The sequence below is a fragment of the Cicer arietinum genome, chromosome 2 (assembly GCF_000331145.2).
Source record: "Cicer arietinum cultivar CDC Frontier isolate Library 1 chromosome 2, Cicar.CDCFrontier_v2.0, whole genome shotgun sequence".
Lineage (NCBI taxonomy): Eukaryota > Viridiplantae > Streptophyta > Magnoliopsida > Fabales > Fabaceae > Cicer > Cicer arietinum.
The window spans coordinates 35,620,575-35,630,107 of record NC_021161.2 but is presented as its reverse complement, the minus strand read 5'-3'; positions in this window follow the sequence as shown (position 1 = coordinate 35,630,107).

Genomic DNA, 9,533 nt, shown 5'->3' with positions numbered 1-9,533 from the left:
TTGGAAGTGCAAGTGATCTTTTGAGGATCAGATCATCATTAAAAGATATCTCTTTGTTTAGCTCACTCTCATCAATTGAGCCTAACATTATTGATGAAGTATTGGCAAATAATGGACGGATTCTTGCAATGCAAGAAGAGTTAAATGAATTTAAGAGGAATGATGTTTGGGATCTAGTACCTAGACCAAAGAAGAACATTATTGGAACCAAGTGGATTTTTAGAAACAAGCTAAAAGAAAAACGTGATGTCATCATAAACAAGGCGACACTTGTCGCACAAGGCTACAATCAACAAGAGGCATTGATTACACTGAGACATTTGCTACAGTGGCCAAGTTAGAAGTTATTCGTATCCTACTTTATTTTGCTGCAAATAATAATATTATATTATTTCAAATGGATGCTAAAAGTGTATTTCTGAATGGTTATATAAGTGAAAAAGTCTATGTTAAACAACTTCAAGGTTTTGAAAGTTTTGAATTTCCAAATCATGTTTTTAAACTTAGAAAATCTATGTACGGTCTAAAACAAGTATCAAGGACATGATATGAAAGACTTAGTAACTTCTTTCTTAAAAATAACTTTGAAAGAGGACTAAGAGATAATACACTTTTTAGAAAATCAATAGGAGATGACATTCTTATTAATCAAATTTATGTTGATAACATTATTTTTGGATCTACTAATGGCACTCTTTGCCAAGATTTTTCTAACACTACGCGAAAAACTACATTTTACAGCGCTTTTAAAAAAAAAACGCTGTGGAATCGAGCGCTGTAAATGATACAATGGCGCTTTTAAAAAAGCGCTATAAAACATGTAAATATAGTGCACGCTTGTTATGCACATTTTACAGCGCTTTTTCAAGAAAGCGCTGTAAAATGCACCCCATTATATGAGTTATGGGTCTGCATTTTACAGCGCTTTTGTTAAAAAGCGCTGTAAAATACACACCCATTATATGAAATTATGGGTGTGCATTTTACAACGTTTGTTTGAGAAAGCGCAGTAAAATGCACACCCATTATATGAAATTATGGGTCTCAAGAAAGCGCTGTAAAATGTACACCATTATAGCGCTTTACAACAACATTTTACAGCGCTTTTTAAAAAAAACGCTATAAAATGTATTTTTTTTTAAACGCTGTAAATTAATTATTTGAAATGAAAAGCGCTTTTTAGCTTTTTATGGCATTTTTTTTTAGAAAGCGTTGTCTTTTTTCTTTGTATCCAAAGTTATTTTGATCCAAAATCAGTTCACAATCAGTGCACACAACAACAAAACATATTCAAATACCATAAGCAGTTCACACAATCAGTAGAACAGAAATCAGAACTCTGTAACTTAATTAACATATATGTAAAACTTTGTAATTTACAACCTAATTAACTACATTCAGATACATATATATAACCTAATTTACACCCTAATTAACTACATTCAGATACACATATATATAACCTAATTTACAACCTAAACTACATTCAGATCCATATGCATGTTCATATATTGTGTCCTATGATCATTTACATATAATAACTAACAGAATATACATAATATTCACTAGCTACCATATAATATTCAGATCCCTTGCCCAGCAGCAAGCTATTTCCCAGAAAATCAAATAATTTGCATGTCAAGCACATACTGACACCAGTCTTCCTTTAATTCCATCAGATCTTCCTCAGAATATGATGGACTGGAATTGTCAAAGTACTGCAATATAAAAATTGAACATATTATATTAAGTTAGTATCAAATATATAGATAATTTATATATGAAAATCATATAATGCAAATACCGTACCGTTTCTGGGATAATAGTTTTATTCTTCTCAACAATCTCCTTCATGAATCTCAATACGTAGTACCCACAGTCGATGTTATTTGTTTGACGAGGGCACTTTATTGAGATCCATGTAATGTTATTAGACTTCTGCTTCGACACTTTAGCACCTCTTTGAGCTCGATAAACTTTTAAGGCACTATCGAATGAATAAATGTGATTATTAGAGCATAAATATTTATATATATATATATATATAAATATTCATGCTCTAATAATCACATTTATTCATTCGATAGTGCCTAAAAGTTTTTCGAGCTCAAAGAGGTGCTAAAGTGTCGAAGCAGAAGTCGAATAACATTACATGGATCTCAATAAAGTGCCCTCGTCAAACAAATAACATCGACTGTGGGTACTACATATTGAGATTCATGAAGGAGATTGTTGAGAAGAATAAAACTATTATCCCAGAAACGGTACGGTATTTGCATTATATGATTTTCATATATAAATTATCTATATATTTGATACTAACTTAATATAATATGTTCAATTTTTATATTGCAGTACTTTGCCAATTCCAGTCCATCATATTCTGAGGAAGATCTGATGGAATTAAAGGAAGAATGGTGTCAGTACGTGCTTGACATGAAAATTATTTGATTTTCTGGGAAATAGCTTGCTGCTGGGCAAGGGATCTGAATATTATATGGTAGCTAGTGCATATAATGTATATTCTGTTAGTTATTATATGTAAATGATCATAGGACACAATATATGAACATGCATATGGATCTGAATGTAGTTTAGGTTGTAAATTAGGTTATATATATATACGTATCTGAATGTAGGTAATTAGGTTGTAAATTAGGTTGTATATATGTATCTGAATGTAGTTACTTAGGTTGTAAATTACAGAGTTACATATATGTTAAAAAAGTTACAGAGTTCTGATTTATGTTCTATTGATTGTGTGAACTGATTGTCTATAATATGTTCTGTTCTACTGATTGTGAAGTGATTTTGGATCAAAAATAATTTTGGGTACAATGATAAAAGACAGCGCTTTTTAAAAAAAGTGCCATAAAAAGCTAAAAAGCACCTTTCATTTCAAATAATTAATTTGGGTGTCTTTTCTCTATTCGTTAAAATCATAAACAAAATAATACAAATTAGTTACACACTATAGTTTATAATACAAATTACAAGTGATGTTTAATTACTTACAATTTTTTGTTCAAGGCGTGCATATCCCATACGTGATTTCTTGTATGGGTGTTTTGGGTTGCTTGCCCGTTCGCGATTTGCCTTACTAATATTCTATATAAAAAAAAAATAGCAATTGTGTAAAAATTTAAAATACGCTACGAATATGAATAATAAAACACAAATGCTAATAAATTAATCACTTACGACAAACGCCGGGTCAGAACGTTTGGAAACAAATGCACTCCATTCATCCTTTGATATATAATGTTGATATATCTTTGGAGGTTCAGCATTTGTGTTTCCTTCTCTATCTTTTAGATAGAAATTTGAGAGATGGGATCTAAATCCACGATGGATTTTCCCAGCAACTCTCAAAACATATGACTTTCGTTCCTCATCAAGAACAAAAGTGGTCTGCAATGAAAACAATTATAAGTAATGTATTTTACAGAAAAAAAATTATAAATGACAAAAGAGTAGATCAAAATATTTACTTGAATGTCATTCCAGATGATATCTTTGGCATCCTTCAACGCCTTATCTCTCCAGTTGTCTATTGTTATTGGGACATTTTGACGAACAACAGCCCCAATGTAGCTTACAAACATGGAGCTGTTGGGGTCAACTGGCTGACCACTCTCGTTCCAGCCAACCTAATAAACTCATATAGTAAGTACATGCCCTAAACCCTAAAAAAAGATAAAAAAACACACAGCAAACAGAGTATATATAGTATACCTCAAATTTAATGCCACTGCTCCGTGCTTTAATCACCCTTTGCATGATAGTTGCACCACGTTTGACTTCTTTTTCGTAAGTCTTAGAGGTGCCAACTTCTTCATTTTGAACTTCTAAATCTTTGTTTGTATCCATTTAACTACAACAAGTTCAACATGCACTTTAGTATAACATCAACAAGCTCAACATGGATCATGCATTATTATAAACAAACTCAACATGTATCAGTATATCTTAAAAAAGCTCAACATGCATTCTAATGATTACAAAAATTTAATAACATCAATACCTGAATAATGATGGTTCGAAGAAAGACGAAATGCAAAGAAAAGAGGGTTTGCAGAAAGTTCACAGAAATATGGTTCACAGAAATACGGTTTGAAGAAATACGTAATGAGGGTTACGTATTTCAATGAAAATATATTGTGTGAAATGGGAGAGATGATCTTGGATGGAAATAAGGTTCGAAATGAAGGAGATGATCGTGGAAATAAGGTTCGTAAAGGACGGGATGATAGGGTTTGCAAAAGAAGAGAAGAAATGAAGGTTGAGATGAAGGTTACGTAATGAAGAGGAAACTGAAGAGGTAACTGTTATATATACGTAACACTTTTACAGCGCTTTTTATAAGCCTTTTACAGCGCTTATTTTGTAAAGCGCTCTAAAAGGCTTCTTTAGTTAAATTTTTAAAAGGCTCTTTTACAGCGCTTTTTTCAAATAAGCGCTGTAAAAGACCTCCGTGTGTTATTATGTTATTTGAATGCCTTTTACAGCGCTTTTTTCAAATAAGCGCTGTAAAAGACCTCCGTGTGTTATTATGTTATTTGAATGCCTTTTACAGCGCTTTTTTCAAATAAGCGCTGTAAAAGACCTCCGTGTGTTATTATGTTATATGAATGCCTTTTACAGCGCTTTCACACATAAGCGCTCTAAAAGGCTTCTTTAGTTAAATTTTTAAAAGGCTCTTTTACAGCGCTTTTTTCAAATAAGCGCTGTAAAAGACCTCCGTGTGTTATTATGTTATATGAATGCCTTTTACAGCGCTTTCACACATAAGCGCTCTAAAAGGCTTCTTTAGTTAAATTTTTAAAAGGCTCTTTTACAGCGCTTTTTTCAAATAAGCGCTGTAAAAGACCTCCGTGTGTTATTATGTTATTTGAATGCCTTTTACAGCGCTTTTACACATAAGCGCTCTAAAATGTCTCTTTATGTTAATTTTAAGAGGCTCTTTTACAGCGCTTTTCCCAAATAAGCGCTGTAAAAGACCTCCGTGTGTTATTATGTTATATGAATGTTTTTTAAAGCCTTTTACAGCGCTTTTCCACATAAGCGCTCTAAAATGTCTCTTTATGTTAATTTTAAAAGGCTCTTTTACAGCGCTTTTTCCAAATAAGCGCTGTAAAAGGCCTTATTGTTTTTGTGTTTTGTTATGTTATGTTATTTTTTAAACAAGCTCAACATGCATGCAAAACCCACATAGTAGTAACTGGTCACCACAAAAATCCCTTCCTCTTCACCAAACTCTTCTCCTTTTATGCATCTTCTTCACAAACATCAAAGCTTACTCTTTCACAATTCAATCTCCACCTCAACACCCTTTTTATCTCTTTACATTCTCTTTCCTTCTTAAATCGAAACTTAATTGGTATTCAGGATCATTGCCATGTTGCGAAAAATGGGTTTGTGTCTGGTGTTTTTGGGGATTCCCATGATGCGTACAAGGTGTTTGAAGAAATGGGTTTGTGTCTGATGTTTTTTGGATTCCCATGATGCGTACAAGGTGTTTGAAGAAATGGGTTTGTGTCTGATGTTTTTTGGATTCCCATGATGCGTACAAGGTGTTTGAAGAAATTAGGTGTCTGATGAATATTATTTTTAAAGCTTTTTTACAGCGCTTTGTCAAATAAGCGCTGTAAAATGTCTTTTTTACTCACTTTCAAAAGAGTCGTTTACAGCGCTTTGTGTGAAAAGCGCTGTAAAAGGTATAAAACACTCATTATTTTATTTTTAAAAGGATCTTTTACAGCGCTTTTTAAGATAAGCGCTGTAAAATGTCTCTTTATTTTATTTTTGTGTTTGGTTTATTTGGGTTGGGATGACATTAAAAACATTTTTATCATTGTTTATTGGATTAAAAATATTGTTATCATTGTCTTTATCACAATACTTTAGGAGATGATGAATTATTAGAAATGAGTATTCTGAAGAATCTATATATATATATGCACTGAGCAAAAGAGAATCTCTCTATTCAGTTCAGTTCAGTTCATGTAAATTACTAATTTATATTCAGTTCAGTTCATGTAAATCAAGCTAAATATAAAACACTCATTGTTACATGAACTTGGTATAAAACACTCAAATCAAGCTAAATATAAGCAGAAAATAAATTAATCAGAAAATAAATTAATCAGAACTTAGTATAAAACACTCAATTCAGATTACATGCATATTTACAATAACACAGTTCAGATTACATGCATAGCTTATATAAAACAATTAAACATATATATACATTAAGATGCCCTTCTTCTTTTCCTGGTGACATTCACATTTGTTTGTCCATTTACAATACGAAACGATGGATTAATCCAAATTCCCTCATCATGATCATCTCTAAGATATAAACCATCATCAGTTGAATCAATTTCATGTGGTTGTTGTGATGTTGCAAATAAAAGATCATTACCAACATCTTCATCATTATTGTTATCATCACTTATTTTATTGGTCGATAGGACAACAGACCATTTATCATTAGAAGGATCAGTGACATAAAACACTTGTTGAGCTTGCGACGCTAAAATAAAAGGCTCGTCTTTGTATCCCACCCTATTAAAATCGACAAGCAAGAATCCTGACTCATCAATCCGAACGCCATTATTATTATCGACCCACTTGCAACCAAATATGGGAACACGAAACATTGTGTAGTCTAACTCCCATATGCGCTCGATAACCCCAAAATATGATAGATTTGCATATATTGGGTTTTTGTCTTTTGCACTTGAGACATGCATCGCTTCAGCTACGAGAGTGACTCCACTATTTTGCATAGTGGTCTGATCATCTTGTTCTTTGGTATAAAATGTGTAGCCGTTAATAACATAACCAGTGTAAGAAAAGACATGTAAGCTCGGACCATTTGCTAGCCACCTCAATCTATTTGAAATTGATCCGGGGTCTATATCAAATTTTGACATTATGTGATTTTTTAACCATGTTACAAAACTTCGATTGTGCTCTCGAGTTATCCAATTTTGATTCCTATTCATGTTCAAACGAGATAACTGATCAATGTGTATTGTAACATACGGTTGAACCTCATCATCATTGTGCAGAACATACAATTGTGCCTGCTCCCATTCTGTCCTTGATATAGTCAGTAGTCTCCTTCCAGTTATCCCTTCTCCTGATAGTCTTCCCGAATGACGAGACATGGGAAGCCCTATGGATTCAACATTGGACAGATATTCAGTACAAAATTCAGCAGCCTCTTCAACAATGTATCGTTCAGCAATACAACCTTCTGGTCGACTTCTACTTTTTACGTACCCTTTTAATATTTTCATATATCGTTCTATCGGATACATCCATCTCATATAAGCTGGCCCACAAAGTTGTGTCTCCTTAACCAGATGAACAGTAAGGTGAACCATTATATCAAAAAACGATGGTGGGAAATACATTTCAAGCTCACACAAAGTAACAACAATTTCCCTCTGCAATGTCGGTAATTTCTGAGGGTCGATCACTTTACTACAAATTTCCCTGAAGAAGAAACATAATCTAGTTAAGGCTAGTCGAACTTTTTCAGGTAAAATGGAACGTATACCTATTGGTAGCAAATGCTCCATTATAATATGACAATCATGGGTCTTCAAACCTTTTAACTTGAGGTCTTTCATACAAACCAAATTTTTAATGTTCGAAGAGTATCCTTCTGGAACTTTAACTTCGTGTAGAAATTTACATAAAACAATTTTTTCCTTTCTAGATAGAGTATGAGCGGCTGGAGGTAGATATGTGCGATTTCCTTTCTTTACTGGAGCCAGTTCATTTCTTATTCCCATATCGACCAAGTCCAATCTTGCATTGACGCCATCTTTAGACTTTCCTGGAACATTGAGTAACGTACCAATAACACTTTCAAATACATTTTTTTCAATATGCATCACATCGAGGAAATGTCTTACATACAATGACTTCCAATATGGCAATTCAAAGAAAATTGACTTTTTCTTCCACCCAGTTTTCACCAGCTCTCCCGCAAAAGGTTTGCCAAATTTATTGGTCAAACCTTGTACTTTTTCAAGTATTTGATATCCAGTCGGTGCTAAAGGAGCTTTACCTTCCTCTGATTTTCCATTGAATGCATTTCTCCACCCACGATACTGATGACTATAAGGTAAAAATCTACGATGTCCAAGAAACACATTCTTCTTACAATGTTTCAACCGCATCCAATTTGTACTCTCTTCACATATAGGACATGCACACTGACCTTTAATGCTATATCCTGATAAATTACCATATGCTGGAAAATCATTAATTGTGCCGAACAACATAGCCCTCAAATTGAAACACTTTTTCCTATACCCATCATAAACTTCCACACTTGTCTCCCACATACTTTTTAAATCTTCGATTAGAGGAGTCAAGTATACGTCGATATCATTCCCCGGTTGTTTGGGTCCAGAAATTAACAGAGACAACATCATAAACTTACGCTTCATACATAACCATGGAGGTAGGTTATATATTACCAAAATCACAGGCCACGTGCTATGTGAGATGCTTTGAAGACCATGTGGATTCATTCCATCAGTAGAAAGTGCAAGTCTTAGATTTCTTGACTCTATCCCGAATTCAGGATACTCGTGATCAATTTTTGCCCATTGTGGGGAATCTGCAGGGTGTCGAAACATTCCATCTCTAATTCTTTCATCTGCATGCCATGTCAAGTGTTTTGAATCTTCTTCACTGCGATACATGCGCCTAAATCTTGGTATTATAGGAAAATACCACACGACTTTTGCTGGAGTAGATTCTTTCTTCTTATATCGAGAGACATTGCATTTCGGACACGCCTTAAGTAGTTCATATTCGTTTCGAAATAAAATGCAATCGTTAGGACACGCATGAATCCTTTCGTAACTCATTCCAATAGAACACAAAATCCGTTTAGCCTCGTAGGTTCGACTGGGAAGTTCATTATCATCTGGCAACATATCTTTTATGAGTGTTAATAATTCTGTAAAGCTTTTATCAGACCATCCATTACTCGCTTTTAAGTTGTACAACTTTAATATCGCTGACAGTCTTGTGAATTTAGTACAACCATTATATAATTCTTTCTCTGCATCACTCAACAAACTTTCAAACATTTTAGGACAATCTCGAAGATCTTCTTCAACTGCTTTTGAGATCTCATCAACTCGGTCTGGCTCATATGTATCTGTATCGAAGTCAGTTGAAGCATATGTCGAACTATTCTCAAAATTAATGTTTCCTTTTTTTTTCTCACCATGTCTTATCCAACATGTGTAGCTTTGATCAATTCCATTACATAATAGATGTCCTTCTAATTCATCTTCTCTAACACGTTTTCCAAAACAACATTTTAAACAAGGACAAACTACTCTATTTGGATCTTTTGCATTCTTCACTACAAACTCAACAAACTCCTTCACTCCAATTTCATACTCTTTTGACAATCGATTGGCTAACATCCATTTCCTATCCATATTATACCACCTATATAAATGCAGTTACAAAAATAATAAGCTTTCAAAACA